This window comes from Tamandua tetradactyla, chromosome 5, assembly GCF_023851605.1.
Source record: "Tamandua tetradactyla isolate mTamTet1 chromosome 5, mTamTet1.pri, whole genome shotgun sequence".
Classification (NCBI taxonomy): Eukaryota; Metazoa; Chordata; class Mammalia; order Pilosa; family Myrmecophagidae; genus Tamandua; species Tamandua tetradactyla.
The window spans coordinates 39,949,632-39,973,806 of NC_135331.1; the positions used below are offsets into that span (position 1 = coordinate 39,949,632).

The window sequence follows — 24,175 nt, forward strand, 5'->3', positions numbered from 1 at the left end:
CAGAGTCAGAGCTCTGAAGCTATGAAAGTCAGCAGTGGCCCATACCGGAACTGTTTAAAAAGTTGAAAAATTCATCAGACCTCAAGTAGAAATACGAAAGAAGGTGATCCGGAAAGGACTAAGGTAAATCAAAAAACAGAAGAAAGAATGATATGGCCCATATTATTTGGGGTAGCATATTACCTAATTTAACTTGTATGGTCAGTTTAGTTGAACACCATAAGTACATGGAATCTTTAATAAGGCATGAAATTTTGATGGTTTGTCCAGGTTAGTGTGATGCCCTGATAAATCCCAGAGAGATTTGGGCAGTGAATAAAGAAGTATTTGCAAAGTCCCCTTGGGGGACTGTGGAGAAAGGAGGAAATAGTCAGCTTTCCCATTTGGAGAATTTCTGATATTCTCGCAAGCAGTGGAGACAACCAAATCAATAGGCTGAGTCCTCAAACTTGGGGTTTGCCCCTATGAAACTTATTCCTGCAAAGGATAAGCTAAGCCTCCTTAAAATTCGACACAAGAGTCACCCCCAGACAACCTCTTTTGTGGTTCAGATGTGGCCTCACTCTGAGCCAACTGAGCAGTGAATTCATTGACCATCCCCCTACATGGGACATGACTCCCAGGAGTATAAATTTCCCTGTCAACATGGGACAGCACTCCCGGGATGAGCCAGGACCCAGTATCATGAGATTGAGAAAGCTTTCTTGACCCAAAGGGGGAAGAGAGAAATGAGACAAAATAAAGTTTAAGTGACTGAGAGATTTCAGACCGAGTCAAGAGGTTATACTAAAGCTTATTCTTCTGCATTATGTACATATCCTCTTTTAGTTTATGGTGCATTAGAATGGCTGGAGGGAAGTACCTGAAACTGTTGAGCTGTGTTCCAGTAGCCTTGATTCTTAAAGATGATTGTATAAAGATATAACTTTAACACTGTGACTTTGTGATTGTGAAAACCCTGTGTCTGATGCTCCTTTTATCCAGGGTATGGACAGATGAGTAAAAAATAAGGATAATAAAATAAATAAAAAATAGGAGGGGATAAGGGGGTAAGAAAAAATGGGTAGATGGAAATGCTCGTGGTCAGTGAGAGGAAGGGGTAAAGGATATGCTATGTATGAATGTTTTCTTTTTTCTTTTTCTGGAGTGATGCAAATGTTTTTAAAATGATCAGGGTGATGAATATACAACTGTGTGATGATATCGTGAACCATTGATTGTATGGAGTGTGTGTGGAGATTTGTCAATAAAAATAAATTTTTTTAAAGTGTTTTCTTTAAAAGCAGACAATCACCACACTTCTACCAGCAATTGAATAGAAGCTGTAGTAGAATGCTTCCCACCTAGGGAACTGGATTTCTTTGTCCAGAAGCCTAGTCCATTCTCTCACCTTGGCTCTCATCTCACCTCACTGTGGATGCTTACCAGTGTCTTTTAACCAGAGCAGAGGCTTAGTTTGTTTGGTTTTAATTATCTTCTCCTAATCCCAAAAGGGCATTTTTATGTTGGAGTAAGAAGAGACAAAATGGAAGCAGGGTGACTAAAAATGCACCATCATAAACAAGAAGAGAATTCCCTCAAGAGGGAAATCACTCAGTGTCCTACTCCTCCCTCTGCTGCCTTAGCCTCAGCCCCCCGAACACCGCCAACAGAGCACTCGAGTGTCCCGATCGTGTGTCCCACGTGACCGAGGTCCTACCAGCTTAGCCCCAGGCTGGCGTAAGCTGTGCAGTCTTGAAGGACGGTAAAGATGCAGCTACTCTCTGTACCTGGGCACAGTCTGGGTGACGTGGCTGATAGAGGAGCTGGGGGTCCCCGGCAGAAGCCGCTGCAGCATTTGTAAGAACAATCCAGTTATGAACTCGAGAATGTGCGTGAGTCTCCTTTTGGGAACTTTTCTTCAGTGTCTGGTAGCCCCAAGGACGTGTCATGGGAGTCAGTGGAGAGGGCTTCACCCCAGCCCAGCCCTCCTCAGACACAGCAAGCGCGTACAATCAATCACGTCGCTGTGTTTTCCACGTTAGGGGCACTGGCAACAAATCTATGATGCCCAGGAAAAATCAAGTGGTCCAACCCATTTATTTAGCTTCATGTATCTAAAGAAATCTCTGTCGCTTGTTTGTTTGTTTTCGTTTTCCAGTTACACTTATATATGCAGAAACATTCCTTCATCCCCCATCTGAGTAAAGAAAGAAAGAAAAGACAGGGGCTTGGCACCCTTTGTAAATTAAGCAGGCCTGGAAAGAATGAAGCTATTTTTCTGGGAGCTGTTTTGTTGTTCACCTGCAATGTTGACTTTCAACCATTAAAGCATTGAAACTTAAGACCATTAAGAGAAGTCGAATTTTCGTATTCTGAGCATCTCCAGCTTTTAGAAGTCTCCTGTTTTGATTTCAACAGGAGAAAAATTGCTAAGTGGCTGGTCAAACCAGAGTTATACATCCTCAAAAAACATATCTCTGGGGAAGGAAACTGGAATAGTGAGGCACATTACAGGGCAACTACAGTTAAACATGAATTGGGTAACTTCTCTAGATGTTTCCTTCCTTTCTCTCTCTTTTTTTTTTTTTCACATGGGTAAGCACCAGGAATCGAACCCAGGTCTCCAGCAGGGCAGGCGAGAGCTCTGCCCTCTGAGCCACCGTGGCCTGCCCTCCTTCCTTTCTTTTTGCGAAAAAAAAAAAAGAGCGCAAGAACAAAACATTTGTTTGATACAGTGTTTGAGCAGCACCTTATTTTCGTCATTCTGTAAGGAGAGATTTTGTATAGAAGCAGAAAAATATACTAGACCATCCAAATATGGTCTGTTGCATTTTAGTCACATTATAAAAGAAATTTTCAAAAACTTGCTGCATATTATGATCTGAGTTCTAAATGTTAATGCATACGAATGGATACATAAGCAACTGATCCACACATTTCCCCATTTTTCCACCTATGTTTACATAGATAATATACTGTGTGTTACTTGTATGTACTTCAAGCATTTTTCCCTAATTTGATGACCAGCAAATGCTTTTTAAATTTAAACTCGATCGCTTCTTATACATTGTAAATAAGGTTAGGAAGGCAAAGCATTGCTTCTTTGACTGATACCATTTTAAATGAGCATAGACCAAAACAGGTAAAGAGAATTTGGGGACAGAGGGTGGGCGCAGAGCCAGAAATGACTTGCAATAAAAATAAGACAATTTATAATTCCGATTTCTGTCACAGAGCTTAAAAACTGCAGGCTAAGCAAAACACCATGGGGACTTTATTGTTAATTCTACCCAATACCTCAGTGAATAATCAAGTCTGAACCTTTCGGTGAGAGATGCATTTCTTTCTAAATACCTTCCTACTTAACAGCCTAAAGGGACTTGTCACATCAGTAGCACCTTCTATGCGCTGTCGCGTCCCAGCTTGAACAGACTAAACTCAGGGGCCTTTGAAATCTTTAAAGCCCATCACACATAGGACAGATTCTGTACTGTAGGGCTGGCTAGCTACACTTCGACACAAAACAATATTTCAAGCTTTCTGATAAACATGTGTCACCTCTTTGTGACAAATAGCTGGTATTAATTAGGCACTAGACTTGGTGAGATTGCTGTTATTAACCGAGTGAAGATGAGTTGGATTTAATTGTGTGTGACATCAGAGCCAAGTGAATGATATTTCAAGCACCATTTAAAATGTTTGATATTGAGTCATTGTATTCACATAAAGCCTGTCTAACAATATAAAGGAGACTGATGAGAAAAGACCCGAAATGCATTTGTACATCTATCTTATGAAGTGTATTTGATGTCATTTTACTAATATTTTCTACCCACATATGTAGTACTTATTTGTTTAGCTGCGTAACATTTTCATTTCATAATGGGCTTTAAAGTTTTCCAATTTAACACTAAGCAAAAACTGACCTGTTTAAAGTGGTAACTCCTCTTAAAAAGATGTCATCAACTTGTTTAAAATATCTTTTGATGTAAACAGAAATAATATATAGATATTGAGCAAAATTATTTCAGAATATCACCTTTTCTATAAAGATGAGAGGAAATGACAAAAATTTCAAGAGTTTTACAGAGAAAACAATTTTGCTACATGACAAATAAGCTGAAATACTCTAACTTGAATTATCACCTGATAACCAACATTTCTTATATTTTGTTAATGCATGAAAAATATAGGAGACAACCCTGCAAGTTAAAATCCATCCAATACAACTAATTAGTGGAAGCAAAGTCAGTTTAATATAAGAAGTAAAACAGTAGTTTGTTTAATTACTTTCAAAGAAAAGATAAAGATATTTATTTGACAGTTGACATAAAATACACAAGACAATTATGTGGAAATCTGCTTAATTAAAATGTAGTATGCTGTAACAAAAGATCCTTTGGGTATTGTTTTAAGAACAGATCTATAATCCACGATAGCCATAATTTAATGCATCAAACATATCACAAAATGCTCAAATAAAAAGTCAAGTAAAAATATCCCAGTATCAAAGTGTTGAGAATTGGGTTAACACTTAAATATTGCATTTGAATAATTGTTTCACATTTCTTATTTTTAATAATTTTATAGGTAGTTTCTGAGGAAAATTTAGTCAAAAGGGCATGCTTAGATATTTTAAAAACATTTTCGATTTTGTATTACATGCATAATCCCCCCTTTATTTTCACAACATTTTAATTTACTTATGTAAATAATCATAATTAATCAGACCTTTATGATAAATTTGACTAACCATCAAAAAAATATAGACATGTTAAGGTGTGTGTATCTGCCTGTGTCGACATGCAGCAAATTCCAGGAAGACAGAAGGAAAACTTCTCAACCTTTGCTTTCCCCTAGACCTGATTAAATAACTGTAATCAAGATGCCAGTATCACTTATCCCATAAACCTAACATGTTTTTTAATAATTTCAACCTTATGCCTTCTGAAATTAATGGAGATTTTGATTAAAAAAACAAGCTATATATATTTAAAATGATTCATTGACTATTCTATGACGTCGATTTTCTAAATTTGTTTCAAAATTTAACTCTGTGAAATATTTTCACATTGTCACATTTGTTCTTCAAAAGAACTGGTTTCACAATTATATCCCAACTGTCTATTGTAGCCACTCCAAGTGGTAGTTGTAAACTATAAAATATATTCAACTATAAGGCGTTATCAATATGAAAATTATAGGAATAATATCTTCTTCATAATATTAAGGTGCCTGGCTTCTAACTCAACTTTTAACAAGGATACTTTTGTGAAAGGAATAAATCCCATTGATTTGATAATTATGCTCAGGATCCACCCCAGGCAACACTGGCAGGTAGGTGATAATCATGCTAACTGTCATGCATATCATGTTATTGCTTAAAACATATTTTCTCAGTTCTTTATCTAATGTTCACAACAACTTTGTAGGAGGTAGAACATTTATTTTTTCCTAGAACTATGTCTGAGTGTTTGCCTGTTCCTTCGTGCCCTAATCCTCTCCCCACCCCATCCCCTTTACTGTCAGATGTTTGCTTAGCTAAATAGCGCAAACCTGTTAAAGAACAATGGTGATTTAATGTAAACCTGTCCCAGGTAAACACATTTCGAACAGAGTCCTCAGAACTTCACCTGGAGAGAGCCTTACTGTCAAGGCCACCTGACGCCATGACATGTCAGTGTGGCAGATGCATTGTGGCTGCAGGACTTTCCTGCACCCTCAGCTCTTACGGTAGATGGCCGCCTGCTCCCCTGTGTGCAGAGCAGGTCCACGTTAAGGTGACTGGGAGTTTTGTTTTCCCTTCTGTCTTTCACAATATATGTCTCTCATTGTCATTTGTCAACAAAGAGTTCGAGAATGTAGCTAAGAAGCCTGTGTTCTTAAGTTAGATCCGTCCCTGAACATAATTGTACTCCCAGGTTTGCCAGACGTTTTGTGCTTGTGGTCATGAAGTGAGACAGGTGGGTGGATTTGCCAACTCTACTCTCTCAATTGGAGTAGGGAGATGATAACGATAGATAAATAGAGGGATGATGGGATAATGGATGGATAGATAGATAGATGGTAAATAATTTTTAAAACAAGATATACACCTGCCTGGGGAACTAGAAACTGACCATGGAGAAGTGTCAGCCCCGGCCGTTCTGGGAGGCAAAGTGAGCCCAGAAGACCTACTTTCAATCTTCCTTTAAACTAATATCCCCACCTGTCGCCTTCCTCTCCTCCCCCGGTCTGCAGAGGACTTATAAACTCTATAGCAGTAAAGCCTTTGTCCTTTTCGCCATTGTATCCTCCATGCCTAGGACAGTATCTGTTACCTAATATATTCTCAATAAATATTTGCTTATTAAAAAGCCCTAGAGATGGAAGAGCGGTTGAGACATGTAGTTTGAAAGGACAGCACACCATTTTTAACAAGGATTGATTAAAAAAATCTAACCCAAGTTTTGGGGGGAGAGTTAGTGTGGAAAGTAGCCCTCAGGCTTGATTTTTTAACGTAGCTGCTATGTAGGATGGCTCTACTCATCAATATATTGAAATGCTTCCTTGCTAGTTGGAAATTAGCTGCTCCCTGAGCCAGTGCATTTGCAGCTGCCCTGGGAACCACATACATGCATTTATAGGACATTGCTCTGCTCTCTCCCTGCCTGCCAGCCGACCCATCTTGGCTCCTGAATGCCACTCCCCACGCCTATACTTTTCTCTGGTCAGAGAGGCTCACAGCAGAACAGACAGTGTCGTGGCAGGCACACACTGTCAACCGGTTTGCCTCATAGCACCAATCAGGGCTCTCCCAAAGTTGTACCCACATGGCTGCTTGTGGTATCTGAGCCTCCACAGCTCTAAAATTTTAGCTAGTACTTTCATGTCACTTTACCGAGGTAAAGACATTCATCTGTCAAAGACAAACCCTAAGGGTAAATCCTAGGGAATTAGAACTGGCAGGAACCCAAATAATCATTTTATCTCGGTTATTAATGTTACAGAATAGGAAACTCAAATTTAGAAAAAGTTCAATAATCTGCCCAAGTTCGCATATAAACTGGCAAAGAAAGATGATGCAGAAGAATACTTTTAAGAGTTTTCGAAATTAACTTATTTATTTGCAACTACAACTAGAAAAAGAAAGTAAATTTACTGGACAGAGCCTGCTAATAAACAAGCAATAGAAACAGAAATTTCAGCAAGCAACCACACCACCATCTCCCTCCAAAATTCCCATTACAGATTTTAGAGGTGTAAAATTCAATTTACAACATGAATATTATATAACGTCTGCCTCAAGTTTATTATAATACATCATACATATATATTGAAAAGGAATTTGAAATGGTGAAGCAGGTAAAAGTGTCTAAAAAATTTCTGATAAATGGTGTTAAAATGCTAAATAAATCATAGAATGATTAATTAGTATGTGGATTAGTATAATTTCTTCTGATCATTTATAAAACAATTTTACTTATAACATCCTCCTGACCAAAGTCTTGTCCTTTCTGTATATTCATCCTTGGTCCCAGAGGAGGGCTTTTTCAACATTCAGAAATCCCCACTCTTAGAATGAATGAAGCAGAGGCTGAACTCAATGTTATTGAATGCTACTGGTCCCTGAGGGTCATGAGTTGGTTCCATTGGATCCCTGTTAAGGGTCCAGTCCAGAAAAAATCATGACACACACAGGATTTCAGGTTCCATCCAAAGAGGAAGGAGATGCTTCCACCTAAATTCTACTAAAAGTGACAGCTCTAACTGCCACTCACTTAACAAACTGCAATATTAGGAATTAAAGGATTTTCTGTGAAACTCAGTATGTGGTGGTTTGAATCTGTGTGTACCCCAGAAAATCGTGCTCTTCAACCTAATCCGTTCCTGCGGGCGGGAGCCCATCGCAAGTAGGACATTTGAAGGAGGCTGCCTCAGTTCCGGTGTGGCCCGCCTCGGTTACGGCGTGGCCCGCCTCGGTTACGGCGTGGCCCGCCTCGGTTACGGCGTGGCCCGCCTCGGTTACGGCGTGGCCCGCCTCGGTTACGGCGTGGCCCGCCTCGGTTACGGCGTGGCCCGCCTCGGTTACGGCGTGGCCCGCCTCGGTTACGGTGTGGCCCACCTCATTCAGGACGGGTCTCTCAATCACATCACTGAAGCCTTTTAGAAACAGGATGAATACAAAGAAGAAGAAGAAGAAAGTCAAAGGAAGCGCATAGCTGAAACAGAACCCAGAAGAGAAGGAAGAGACTAGGAGACTGGTCTTTGGGAAGAAAGCATTGCTTTGACAATGCCCTGATTAGGACATTTTCTTGGCTTCGAGCCATGAAAGCTAATGCAGTCCCGTTTTTTAAGCCAACCTATTTCATGATATCTGCTCTGAGCAACCTAGAAACTAAAACAGTACAAAACTTCTTAATTTACATTTTGAAACAGTGTACTCTGAGCTAAAACACACAAAATATATGAATCTAAACATATTAAATATGACTCTCATTTCACAGCAAGCCAATTACAATAATATTCTGTAAAAATGTACCTTTTATCAATGCCTTGAAAAGTCTCTCCTTTATATTTCTCCCCAAAATAAAATGATGGAAATGGTCATTACAGAAAAAAGTATTGACTTAATATTCACAGTTCCGAGGAACAAACCAGTCAAAGACCGATTATTTACTGCCTTGGATGCTGACACAGCTTTAATATGGGATGCCCATAATTTAAAAACTCATGTGTGCCTTATGGTCACTTTCTAACATACATCAAATTAACTTAAACTTTTTGGATATTGATGGACTTCTTTTATCAAGTTCATTGTTACAATGAACTTTTAATATTACTTTTGTTATTTAAATCTACTAATTCCACAGAATTTTATCAGGCAGCATTACTGCTATTGCAATGAATTAGACAGACAAGCCTTCTGTATTTATGGAGTTTAATTATAGTGGGGGGCATAGAAATGTAAAAGTAAGCACTTAAGTATACAAGTATAGAGAATGATAAGAGCCATAAAAAATAAAATAAAAGAGCAATGTGGTAGAAGTCCAGGGTAGCATAACAGCATTAAATGAGGCGCTGGGGGAAACCCATCTCTGAGAAGGTGCTATTTAAGCTGAGCGTCATATGACAATAGAAGCCCACAACAGGAAAATCTTAGAGAAGTGGATCATAAATAGAGGAAATAGCAAATGCAAAGTCTTCAAGAAGAAACAATATTGAGGAAACAAAGAAGTTGAGGATGGCTGGAGAATCGTGGCTGGAAGCAAAGGAACGAATGGAATGGTGCAGAAATCAGCAGATGTCGGACCCAGCAGGTCATGGATGCCGTGGAAAGGAGCTTGAATTTTATGCCCAGCGCATAAAGTTCAGACCCGAAGGAGGGGTTTCCTTCTTTAGCGAGCCTCTTTGGCCATTCTAACACTAACCAAGATTAAATTCTCAGCAGCAAAAAGGTTTTCCAGACACATCTTGCTGTCCCGACCTCATGATCATGTGGTAATTAATTACCTAAGTGCTCCAGGTGCACTGCAGGCAGGACAGAGGGACGTCCACAGTCGAGGTGCAGGAAATATGTTTCAGGCAACATGACCAAGGCACGGATTCAGTAGCCAAGCAGAAGTTTCCCTTATAGTTTCAGTTTAATCCTCGCTTCTCTCACTGTCCCCTTTTCTTTTTCAATCTAATCTGAGCTTCTCAATTAGCTTTAATTTACTTCCTTACTTCCATTATAATCTTCTCAATTTTATGGCAACTTTCTGTATTCTGGATATCATGTCACAGCCTGTCAAATCTTGCAAAATACTAGTAGAGAGGTTAAATGCATGTGACTTCTCCTCCACTTCAGAAAACTGAGGAATTATTCCTAAAGTGCAAGCACAGACATTTATCTTTTAAAAATATTTTCGTCTTTTGTGTTCTCTTCCGTCAAGAACTTACATTCCCATGGGTGCTCCTTTTATCCAGGCTATGGACAGATGAGTAAAAAAAATAAGGATAAATAAATATATAAAAGGGGGGGCAAGAGGTAAAAAAAAAAATTTGGATAGATTGAAGTACTAGTGGTCAATGAGAGGGAGGAGTAAGGGGTATGAGATGTGTGTGTTTTTTCTTTTCTCTTTTTATTTCTTTTTCTAGAGTGATGCAAATGTTCTAAAACTGATCATAGCGATGAATACGCAACTATGTGATGATATTGTGAGTCATTGAGTGTACACCATGTATGGACTGTATGTGTATGAAGATTTGTCAATAAAAATATTTTTTAAAAAAAGAACTCACATCACATGGGAAGTTCTGCAGTAGGAAATAGCTTAAGGTTCTAATTGCTGAGGTGGAAAGTCACAGGTGGAGCTGGTTATAGAATATGCTCTCAAGTATATTAATGTGCTTTTATCTCTGAAGGAACCCTACCCTAGAAGACTTTCTAAGCATTTTTACATCATTAGCAACACAAAGGATCTATTCTTTGAGACCCTAATACCAGGAAGAGTTTTTATAGTAACAGCATTCAAAGCATTTGCAGAGAGAGAAGAGAGTCAAGCATTAGCAGTATGACCAGGATCCTGAGATATTACTACTATTTTAGGGACCCCAAGTGGAAACTGTAATTTGAATGTCATATAGAAATCAGTGCATTTATTTAAAGATCAGTTTCTCAGACAAAAAGTGCCTTCATTTCCTCAATGAGTAAAGAAGACATGGCCTCCTCACCAGGTGACCCCATGAGCTGGTGCAACAACTGGCTATACTACCTTACAATAGAAATTCTCTCCTCTTCACCCTTAATCATTTTCTATGACTTTGGGTTGCCTGGAGAAGATCAAAACCCAACATCTGACTTATTTTGTTCTCTATATAAAAAGGGAGGAAGGGAAGGAAGGAATCCAAGTAGAATTCATATATGAATAAAAGCAATCATTTCTTACACAAAAACAATCCAATATCTAGACTCTGAGATATGAGCGAACCTATTAGAACCTAACTCCTGTGATTCTTATTCCTTATTTGTCTGTAAAGTTAATTATGTGACCTTTGAGCATAAATGTTTTAACTACTCCACAGAGACAAAGATTATTTTTATTTTCATACAGTTAGAAGTTCTAATTCTGGACTTCCAGAGTGCTCTTGGCATGTGGGAAACCAAATAATGGACATTCATTAGCTTTCATAGATTATTTATGTCAACCAAGCATCTGATTATAAAATTGAGATGGCCTGCTTTTGAGAGCCTAAAGTCAGAAGGCATCATAGGCAGCGTGAAATAAAAAATCCGTGGTCAGAGAGAGATTTAAAAGCCATTACAAAAGGGTTTGTGCTGTTTTCACTATCCTGAGATATAAAGAATATTTTCCTTCTGCTTCAGAAAGATGCAAAATAAAGCCATGTAGCTAAGGAACGCAGGGTGTAGACCTTATTAGTTTATAGCACAGGAGGGATTCCTGAGGTTCGGTGTGGGTTTTTTGAGAAGCATCTGCCTTGAAATTTTTATCACATAATTATGTAAAACAAACTATTATGCTTTGTAATATTTGCACTAGTGATCGTAACATCTTGCAGTTCTCCCCAGCGTAAGAACATCCAGGCAGCAAATTCAGATTGAAATCTAAGGCACGGAAAGCAAGAAAGAAAATCTAGTAACACAGACTAAATTTTTACATACGAATAGACTAAGGTTTTTGAAATGTCCTTAGATTCAGTCTTATTTTCCGATTAACAAATTCAGCACACATACATACACATACACGCATTCACATATATGCACATATATACACCAGCAATTTATGCAAACTGACTTACTGAAGATTCTCTATAGAAAACCCCTAAGTCATGTATTTCAGTAGGTTTATGTATATACACATATATGCACAACACGCATAAATTCTAACACACACTCACACATTCAAATTATCTTTGTTCTATTTGGTTTTGAGGGGGGAGTGAAGAATAAAAGTTTTCCAAAAGCACAGGGAGTATACAATTTACTGACTTCATTCAGTCAACTGTACAGATGGTCACAGACTCAGTAGACTGAACAGTATTTCTTTCAATGTTATTGAATTGTGTTGCTTTCTTTTTTTATTGTCTTTTTCATGCAAAATGAAAAGCAGTGTTCTCTAAACATAAAGTTAATACTACCTAAATGCAGAAAAATTCAGAATATACCAAGATGCACCAAAAAATTGTAAACCCTGCAATACAAATTAGTGTGATAGCTTTTTTCTGTGTCGTCATTTGGTCTCTAATTCCATTAACCAGAGGACACCACTATCGAAATTTTGACGTATGTCTTTCCACTCTATTTTTTTTATATCAGTTGGTCTGTAGACAAGTTACACAATAAACTGGGTCCTTCGGGAACCAAGGCCATCAAACCCCGGCCCACACTCAGCAGGCTGTGTGAAGACCCGGTATTACTGGTGGTGCCTGGAAGTGAAATCCAGAGTCTCTGCAGCGTCTGCATCCACGTGCCTGACTCGTACTCCTCAATTAATGCTGCATCGAAAAGGATAAAACCAAGGTCTTCTACCAAGCTCTTCTGGGACCACTCATCACTTCAGGTCTCTAAGCCTCAGCTTTCCGGTCTGAAAAGTGGGTCTTTATAAAAATAAATGAAATAATGCCCATGATAACATGCTTTGCTATCTGAGGGAGACAAAACTAAAAAGCTGCTCCAAGGTGCTCTATTTCCTAAGACAAAACATGCCAGTGGCAGAAAAGTAAACTCAATTTCCTTAGTCATATTATTTTATTTAATAAAATGATTCTAAATTGAAAAATAATCTTTTCACCTTGAACAATATAGGTAGTTCTATTGAATTGATTAATGTGCTACTTAAAACATTTTTAAATTTTCTAAATTTGTCATCATGCAGAAAAACTATATGCCACAATTTTAGAGCATCAAACTACCCAATTTTAGCTACTTTTCACTATTTTGTGACTAAAATAGACACAAGTGAGTCCCGAGTGCAGATGCATTTAATATGAGAAAGTAGCCAAGGGATATTTCTTGGCTCAAATCCTTGTTCCATTCGACCCACATTTTTAAGCTGAAATCTATTCCAGGATAAAAGAAAAGGATGGTCAATAGAAAGCACAAGACAAGAGGATAGAAATAAACCCAATATGTCAATACATTAATTCATCATCTATTAAAGAATTTACCAAAATGGACCTTGTTAATCTAGGTATATTCTGTTTAAAAGAAACACACTCAAAAATAATACACAGAAAATTTGAGAATAAAGACATATTAAAAGGTATGTCAGGAAAATTCTGAACAGAATTCTAGAAAAAACATATTTTTATCAGAAAAAAATATATAACAAAGCAAAAATCATTAGTGAGGATAAAGATGGATATTGTAAGTCAAATTATATAGTGTGCTGCTGAATAATTAGATTTCAAACAAAGTAAGTATCTCTTCCTCACACAGAAGTTGAAGTTTTGAAATACAGACAATATCATGCTTTACCCTGTAACCTTGTCTACCTTAGTCCTAACCAGATCAATTTCAGTCATATCGCTAACTGAAGTCTGATCTCTTTTTCAGCTTCTTTAACAGTTGCTATATGGAGTAATGTTAACTTTCAGAGCTGCAAAACTCTAACTTTGATCCTCAGGTATCACACAGGTACCCAAAGTTTCAGGAAATTACCAGGTTATGCACAAAGAGCACAGTATCTCAGATTTTCGAAATAACAGTTAAAACTCAGGAAGAGATGTGACTGCTATAAAATCTTACAATCTAGGAACCTTTACAATGAGCCTTACTGGCCATACTCCTTAATCTTCAATTGCCCAATCTCTACCCACTTTCTATCCCCTGATAAGCTGTGCTCTCAAATTCAATTCTCAGAGTTTTCTCTCTACAGTTAGTTAATATCGGTTAGGCTGTACCATATCTGTCCTTTTGTTTCTGGCTTGTTTCACTCAACATAATGTCCTCAAGAATCATTCACCTACGTGCATGCCACACAACTTCATTCCTTCCTGCAGCCACTCAGTGTTCCGTTGCATGTATACACCACAGTTAGTCCTTCTGGTCATCAGCTGATGTACCCTTAGGCCTCCTCCGTCCATTGCAGTTCATGAATAATGCTGCCATACACACCAGTGTGCAAATGTCGGTGTCCTTGTTTTCAGTTCTTCCAGATATATGCCTAATTATAGGGTTGCAGAATCATATGGCAACCCTTTACTTAGCCTTCTGTGAGACCACAGCACTACCCTCCAAAGTAGCTGCACCATTCTACTTCCCTACCAACAGTTAATAGGTATATCTCTCTCTCTCCACATCTTCTCCACCACTTGTACCTTTCTGTTTAGTTTTTAAACAGTTTTATTCATACATGATACAATCCATCATTCTAAGTGTACAATCAATGGTATAATTATATAGTTATGCATTCACCATCACAAGCCATATGAGAACATTTCCATTCCTCTGCAAAGGAAGAAAAGGAAAAGAAAATACAACAACAAGAATCCCATATCACCCCCTTATATTCCCCTCTTATTGACATTTAGCATTGTATATTGCCTTTGTTACAATTAATGAAAGATCTCTTCAATGTCACTATTAACCATAGACTCTAGCTTGCAGTAACTGTATTTTTCCATATACCATCCCATATTTAGCACCTGTAATTTAGTTTGTCATGTCAGTTTATCTAAGCAACCTGATTACACAGAACCTAGAATGGGGAATGAGATCTTGTTATTTTGTAAGGTTAAGGTAAAATTCTGATACATTCCAGAATATCTGGGGCAGAAATTTTAAAACTATTTGCAAAGTCCCCTTGAGGGACTGAGGGAAAATGTGGAACTATTCACCTTCCCCACCTGAGGAATTCCTGCTATTCTCTCTAAGCACTAAGGTCAATTTAATAATCCAAGCCCTTGATCTTGAATCTGCCCTTATGAAACTTATCTCTGCAACAACAAAACTAACCCTACTTCTAACCATGCCTAAGCATCACTCCCAGAGAACCTCTTTTGATGCTCATGTGTAGCCCTTCTCTCTAAGTGAACGCTGCAAATAAAATCACTGCTCTCCTCCCTACATGGGACAGGACTACCAGGGGTGTGAATTTCCCTGGCAATATGGGGCATAAGTCCCATGAACAAGCCTGGCCCTGGCTTCATGGGATTGATACTTCGTTCTTGACCAAAAGGATGAAAAAAAATGGAACAAAAGAACGTTTCAGTGGCTAAGGGATTTCATTTAGAGTTGAGAGGTCATTCTGGAGGCTACTCTAATGCACGCTTCAGCCAGATATTGCAAATTTCCACAGTATGCCAAGCCCCAACCAACAATATTCCTGAAAAATCCTAAAGAATACCCTGAGCTTTATCTAAGTTTCTATAAATGTTTTACCTAAAAAAATTCATTTTTTCAGACACTTAAGGCCTCTAGATTGTTCCTTTGCCAGGTAAGCCCCGAAGCCCAGGTTACCAGTCTCTCCAAGAACATCAACCAGTTCCATACCTCTACCCCATAAGTTCAATACCCTTTTCCAACATGAAGAAGTTAAAATAGCCATTGCCCAGATATCCCTGAAGATTGAGAGAATATTAAATGAGAAGGAGATGGAGTGATGGAGAAATTCGGATTTAACAAATGATTAGAGTACTGACTCATTATGTAGAGATTTCTTTTTTATTTCCAATGTATTAGCATAGCTAGAAGGAAATGCCAGAAATTGTTGGGCTGTGACCCAGTACCCCTGATCTTTAATAATGATGGGATAGCTCATTATTATCTTTAATAATGATGGGATAGCTATAAAATAACAAAAAAACACATTGGGTGACTGTGTTTATATGGATCTACTTCTGGATGTTTTATTCTATTCCATTAATCTATATCTCTGTCACTGACAATACTACCCTGTCTTAGTTAACTTACCTTTACTGTAAGTCTTTAAATTGGGTAAGATGCAATACTTGGGGTTAATAAGTGGAGATAAGAGTTATAAGATATTTGGTATTTTTTTAAATTTCTGGAGTAAGTGTTTTAAGATTGACCAGAGTGAATGCACAACCATGTGATGACACTGTGAAACACTGTATAATTTGGATGGGTTGTTTGGAATATGAATATACCCCAATAAAATTATATTTGAAAAAAAAGATTTTGCATAATAGCAAAAAAATCCAGTAAAAAATACAAAACAACTATTATTTACTAATTTTGTTAAATTTGCAACTACATGTTAAAACATCTGAAGGAGAAATCGGCATAATTTCAAAGTAAACTTTAAGAATCTGTAATCATAGTAAGAAATTTTAAGAAAACGCTCTATGAAGCTCATAGATTGAACCAACAGAACATTGGAATGGTTATAGAGGATTTAGCAAAAAAAAAATAACAAAAACAATCAATATTATAAATGAAACCCTTCACTAAAAAAATTCAGACTACACCTTTAAAATACAAATTGGCTTTATTAGATACCAATAAATTCTCAAAAAAAAGTGTAATTTTAATTTTAAAGCATCACATCCTCTGATCACAATTCAATTAAAATTAGAATTATCGATTAAAAGTAAAAAAATTGATTATGCTAGGGATTACAATTAAAACTATAAATATTAAGTAAAAGTAGAAGTAATGAAACAATATATATAGGAATAGGAATTAATTTTACAGTAATCCAAGAAATAGCAGAGAAAGAATATATAGTCTTGTGAGATAACTGATATAATAAATAATTCTCTCAATAATAATGATAAATATAAAAGGGAAGGTACAAATTGAAATGATATCAAAAAATGGAATAGAAATATAAAATAAAGGTAGTGAAAATTGGGAGAATATTGTAAAAAATCTGCAAATACAAGCCTATCTGTTTCAATATGGGTAATTTTCTAGAAGAAAAATAAAGATTACTAAACTTGTTTAATAAACTCTATTAAATATTTATTCCATTGCTTTTTAACCTCTCTCAATTCAAAAAACATCACAGTCTTATTTTCCAAGCTATTTTTAAAAAACTGTATTAATTTCGTGAGTCACACATAAGCTTGTTATAACAGTGATAGAACAGCATGTAAATATTATTGAAAGTAGCACTTAAGAATATAAATATAAGTTTTCTAAATTAAGTTATTGGCATACAAAATTATGATGACAAGTAGAATTTATTCCAGGAATACAAGGATAATTCTAGAACATAAAAGCTATTAACATAATATAACACTTTGACAAATGAAAGGAGAAAAACTATATAATCACTTCAACAGAAATCATTAAAAATCATTTGACAAGATGTAACATTATATTACTTAACCTAATAAAGCATCATGAAAAGAAACCTCACAATGTATATTATAATGAGAAATATTTAGAAGGATGATCATTAAACTAACGCAAGGATGCTGTCTATGGCAACTTTTCTTTTATGCTACTCTGTAGGCCTTAGCCAAAACAATAAGACAAGAAAAAGAAATAAGATATAAAAAAAATGGGGGTATCAAAACTCGTCTACATAGGAAATCCAAGAATATATGGAGAGCAGCTATGAAAATAAGGGAATCAATAAGATTATTGAATAAAATATCAACCCACATGACCAATAGTTCCTATATACTAATTATAACATATAGCAGAAAAACAAAAAAATGCCGTTCATAGCAGCAAAAATTTTTAAGTTTCCAAAAAGTGAATCTTACAAATACATTCTTTAAAAACTTTCATGGAAATTATAATAATACAAATGAAATTTCAAGAGAATTTCAATTAAAATCATGAGGAATTTAATGAACCTATCTCAAGTTCATGTGATAATATCAAAATGCTAAGAATATCAAAATAACAATGAAACAGAACAAGGTTAGAGGAATTGCTGAAACATACATCAGGATTTTCACCAGGCTTTAATAATAAAACAGACCAGTATCGTTATAGGCATAGAAAATAGGCCAATGGAAAAAGAGAAAAAACCCAAAGGAAGTTCATTCATAAGTTCAATATCTATTCAATGTATAACAGGGGTATAACTTGTTATTGTATAAATTTGGCAATATCTAGAAAATTTTAGTATGTATAAATTTATGAATCAGGAATTCTACTTCTAAGTGCACATCCTAGGATGCCATAGGTACACAGGACACATATTTTTAGAATGGTAATACACTGGAATCAATGAAAGTGTCCCTTGAAGTAAGAATGGATCAATAAATGTGGTTTATTCATACAAAGAAATAATATTCAGCACTGTAATTATGGTTATATCTCAGAAACATAATCTTGAGTCAAGATATTGCTCATTGAAATGAAATACCTTTTGTGAAAAATAGTTTGGCAACATATAACAAGACTCTTAAAGAAGACTCTATGTCTTTGGCTCAGTAATTCTGCTTGGATTCTATCATAATGGCATATGAGAAATATGGAAAACCCCATATACATGAATATATTTATCATTTGTGTTATATATAACTTCAAAAATATAGTAGAAGGAACACAAATAAAACAAGGGAAACTCATGAGTTAAATTTTGCATATCCATATGTAAGAATATTTTGCATCCCTTCCTAACAATAATATGAAAAAAGCTTATGATATAATAGCATGAAAAAACATAATGCAAAGTTATATATACAGAGCAATTGCACTTTATGTTAGGGATGATTTCCTGAGCACCACCGTAATTCGAGACAACTGTTCGCATGGGAATAAACACAATGGAGTGATAAATTTACAGAAGATGGACATTCACAGTCATAATAGCATATTTTTACCATATGCTTCTTTTCTGTTTTCAGCCTTGTTGCTCATATTTCTGTGTTTTCTCCAAAATAATAGCATTGGATAAAATCATAGCTTTTTGGCCTCCTTTACAGTGTTTTAAACAAAACAAATTCCGTCCCAGTATTATTGATTTTCAGAACCACTTTTCAGCACCAGAACAGCCTGACATTTCACGGGCACTTGAAAGATTTGAAAATACTTAACCTTAAATCATTCTTTTCTGTTTACTTTCCTACGGCTACAATGAAAGAAGTTCATAGAGGGGGGAATGGAATGAATGTGTGTAAGAGCAATAGGACATGAATGCAAAAATTTCAGGCAAGAAATTTTAATAGCTGAGACCACATTGCGGGGAGGGATGGTGGAGAGCTTGTGTCTAAGAAAAAAATGTAAATAGAATACAATTATTTCCAGCAAAATCAAACAAAATAATAAAAGAAAGAAATAAAAGAGAGAAGAAAGAACAGGAAGGAAAAGGCCTTTCTGGAAAATGTATCCACATGCAATTCTTTCCCATCATAAATAAATTTCTAAAAATTTATTGCACACTCAGAGTTAACACTTTTTCAGTTGTTTTTATTCCTGCTCAGTCCACTGAAATATGGCTTCTACTAAATTATTCTACTAAAATAATTCACACCAGGTCACCAATAATCTCCCAAGTGCTAAATCCAATGGGTGTTTTGGAATGCTCCCTTCTTTGACCCCACTCCAGCATTTGACTAATTTATCTTGAAACTTGCATCCTTTCATCTCCTTATTTTTTGTTGATTTGTTAAAACAAATAAAGGCCATTTTTAAATGCCCATGAAGGACAATTAGAATGCATATACAGCAGAGATATGCCTATTTACACAATAACATCCTGTGTTTTCTCTTTGCTTCACATGTATCCACACAAACTTGCACAAAAATATCATATGCCAAAATTATAGCAGCCTTTCCAAATATATTGGGCAATAACACTCTGAGGCATTTATCCAAGAGAAATACATAGGCATATCCAACTGTTCATATTATATGCTAATCGTAGTGTTATATGTAATTTCCTCAAAGTGTAATTACCCCCCAAAATGTCCATCATCAGCAAAATGGATAAATTGAGAACTAGTCACACAATGGAATACTGTACAGCCATGGACATAAAATAACTACAACTATATAAAACAAATGGCTAAATCTCGCAAACATAACATGGAGTGACTAAAGCCGTACACATACATATGGTATGATTCCATTTATATGAATTTCAAAAGCAGGCAAAACTACCCTATGGTATCACGACAATGATTATCCTTTGCTTCTAGGTGATAATTGCGATAACATTCTCGGTCTGGGTACTGCTTTCATGGTTGTGTTCAGTTTGTAAAATGTCAAGTTGCATACTTGTGATTTGCGTATTTTTTTCTGTATATATGTTCTTTGTCAATAAAGTCCCATAAAACCAAGGTGAAACCTGTACCTCTGAATGAAGGAGTGCCGCCACTACATATGTCTCTTCAGAACTGTCTGGATCATGTTAAATAGTGTTGCACCTTCTCCAGAAAATAGCGAGAAGAGAAAAATTGATTCAAAAGCGAAGTTTTGCAGGTAGGCTTCTGATTTTTTTTTTTTCAAGACCTGTCTCCTTTCAATTTCTTTTCCTCGGAGAAGCTTTCCGTGCTTAAGTGTACATGTGTGCTCATTAAGAATAGAATTCCACTCTGAAATTTTACTTCGTTTTATTGTCTAACTTAACACTGGTACTCAGAAAATACAAAACACTTTGAAATCCAAATTGAGTTGGGACAACTAGGGAAACCAGGAGTCAGAAGAGACTTAATGGGTAAAGGAAACACATGGGGACTTTACTCAGAAAAGCACACATTTAAATCCTGATTCATCCTTTATTAGCTGTGTGACTTTAGAATCACTTCACCTTTCTCAGCCTCAACACTCAGACTTGCAACAGACGACTTCTTGAAACTCCTCATGAAACAAAAGGAGAAAACATCTTTACACGTAGGAAATGTTCCTCAAAATAAAAATAGATATTACAAATGTGCTTCAAGGATCACTTAATTTGATAATGCTACAATATAATCAAATTTCTAAATTTTCTAGAAAGCAACTCTCAGATAATATCTGCATAACTTGCTTTTCTATAATGCTGATCATATTTATGTGCATAGCTGCCTGTAGGTCAACACCCATTTCCATATTAAACGGGGAATCTTTAAGGATGCTGTTCATTCATTCTTGACATTTATGTGAAATCGGAGGGTGTTGCAAAATAAGCAGTTTTAGCTCATTTTGATATAAATGATACCTCAACGAATCTAGGCATCTTAGAAGGAGTTCCAAATGCTCAATGCAGTGCTCAAGAATGGAATTCTCATTAACCTTGAACATCCTCCAGATGCCCCTTTGATAATATTAACTACCTCAGACACCGTGTGGCTTCAGTCCACTGACCCTTACAACATGTGCTATGACCGCACATGTGAAAGCTGAAATCAAAGTTTTAGAAAGGTGGGCTGTCGATTTCAGATGAACCTCTACAGACTCAATATTTTTGTTAGCCCTTGTTGACTAAAGTTCACGTTGTGGATTTTTTTTTCCCCTCTCAGTTACTTATCCAGATGATGGAATCATATGTTCTGTGATGCCTGTAAGTTTAAAGGCAGCTGCAGTGCCTGCAGAACAGGAATCTAAAGCCCCACATAATAAGTATCTGCAGCATTTTTATATAGCCAATGGTGGTCACAATTAAAATATTACCAAGGATTTTAGCTCTAAGGTTACAATTAAATTTGGCAATTTGCTTTGAACATTTAAATTTCAAGAAGCAGAAAAATAACATGAGCTCCATGAAGACAGGAGTTTTTGTATGTCTTGTTCACTTCTCTATCTCTGGCACCCATACTTGAAGCATAGTGGCTCTCAATAATTACTCATTGAACAAATGAACGTATGAACGAGTGAGCATAGGTACATCGCTAGAAGTCAGCAAAATCCATTTATGTTGCTGAAACTTGATTTGCCCATCCAATAACTATGGAAATGTTTGGATAGTATGCCATTTTGTTCTTAATATTTTTCTTTCCTGGCTTCCCTCCAGTTTTTCCAATATTTACCACTAGAAATAATTTGAGACATTTGCCATTCTGATCACCTTCTTATAAAAGGTGTTGCTCGGAGCTACATTTATTGCCACAGCTGTGGTATAATCACAATGGGAGTTGTAATTCAATTTTTTTTCCTTTCAATTTTAACTAAAAAATACCTTCGTATTATGCCAGAGTGTATTGTTTTGTTATTATTGAAGGCATTATAGTGTTACTGTTAAAATGGAAGTCAACTAAATTCCTTTAACTGGATCTCACCAATATAAACATACAATGATGATTTTATTAGGACCCAAACTATAGGTTTCTTATTTATATGATTTTGAAAATTCAAGCTTACCATTCCAGCTGGTAAGGTATTTCAAAAAATATCCGTGATTAAAAAATATCAACTGTAGATCAGTCCATATACATCTGAATCTAGTGTTCTTTATAGCTAAATTATCCTTGTTCAAAGCAATGTGTCCTCTCTCAATCAATGGAATGTCTGGCAGTCTCTAAATCAGCAAGGATTCTACGACTACTCCATAAATTGTTTTAACTGAATCTTCATGTTTATGTAGGATGCTTGTAAAGTGGTTGTCAACTTTGGGAGGTACAAGATCACACAGACAAGCAAAACAGAACAAGTTGGAAAAAAGAAAAGGGTGGCATTCAAAAGATGCTTCTTGTTGACATGAGAGTTGGAAAGAGAAATGTGTTCATAAGCGTTCAATATTCCTCTAGTGATTCCTTCCCTCTATGGGTCTTCTCTCGTCATTCTTGCCTCCCCAGAACCTCAGAAATAATAGAACACAGAGCACCATTGATAAGTTGACAGTTCTACCTGTGGAGAGCCACCAAGTCTTTACCTGTCCTTATTTAAAGAACCACTGAAATCCCATGAAGCATTTTCAAACTAACCAAAAGACTGTTCCCAGCTTAAACTTTTTAATTTTTTTTAATTGTATAATATGACATATATACAAAGCAAGGAAAGGAAAAAGCAGTTGTTTTCAAACCACTCTTCAACAAGCAGTTATAGGACAGATCCCAGAGTTTGTCTTGGGCTACCATTCCATCATCTCATATTTTTACTTCTTGCTGCGCCAGAACATAGGAGGCTAGAAGGAGTACATATCTTTTTATCATCACAATTGACTTTTTTTCTTTTTTGTGAAAAATAACATATATACAAAAAAGCAATAAATTTCAAAGTGCAGCACCACAATTAGTTGTAGGATAGATTTCAGAGTTTGTTATGTGATGCAATTCCACAATTTTAGATTTTTACTTCTAGCTGCTCTAAGATACTGGAAACTAAAAGAAATAATTGATTTAATGATTCAGCAGTCATATTCATTTGTTAAACCCTGCCTTCTCTGTATAACTCCACAACCACCCTTGATCTTTCTGTCCCTTTCTTTAGGGATGTTGGGGCTATGGCCATTCTAACTTATTCCTGTTGAAAGGGTCTGTCACTAATATGGGGTAAGGAGATGGAACTAGCCGATTCCCTGGAGTGTTCCCAAATTAATTCTTAAACAACAACAAAAAAACTCATGACACAGTCATTGCCGTTTTACATTTCACCCTTGCTTTGTATCCTCTGTGTTATAGGTTGACATGTACATTTGGGGGGACCCTCAGTATCTTTATATTTTTCTGGACAGTAGCTTTCTTTCAAACTGTGAGCATCTTGGGCATAAGAACAGCATCTTAATGACACTAGAAGGAAGCAACTTAATGCATCATGATAGTGGTGGCAGTGGCAATCGTGAAGCACACTTTGACCGGCAATGTGTTGTCAAAAGTTTTAATAGAATAATATGTTTAAGAAAAAAAATGAGAAGTTATTCTAAAGAGGAAAAATATCATGCAAACATTGTTTGAGGTGATCATTTTAGTTGCCAAACATGGGAAATAGTTGAAAGCATTTTTAATCAGTAAACAAATATTTATTGACCACCATCTACATAGAACCACTAGAGATATAATAGTGAACACAACTGATGAGTTGTTAGCTTCACAGAGCTTCCATTTCTCTCTTTCTCTCCTTCTTTCTTCCAACTCTCTCTCCTTTTCTTTTTCTCTTTTCTTCCCCTTCATTATAATTTTCCACTGACGATAGGACAAGTATTCTTACTAATCATCATCTAAAAATACATCTAAATGTAAATATAATCATAAGCAGATACTGGTTTCTTTCTCAACTAAAAAACCTTGGACAAGTTTTTTTAAATCCATTCAGCAAGTTTTATCACCTCATATTATAAGGATAATGATATCCACCTTAAAAGCTCTATATTAAGGTATAGAAATAATGTACGTAAAGCTCCTACTACATTGATTGTATACAGTAAGA

At 36.2% G+C, this 24,175-nt stretch overlaps 1 pseudogene; it reads left to right on the forward strand.

Moving 5' to 3' along the window:
* The first annotated feature begins 9,205 nt into the window (after positions 1 to 9,205).
* The window catches only part of LOC143683063 (peptide chain release factor 1-like, mitochondrial), a 74,042-nt pseudogene continuing 59,072 nt past the window's right edge, over positions 9,206 to 24,175 (forward strand).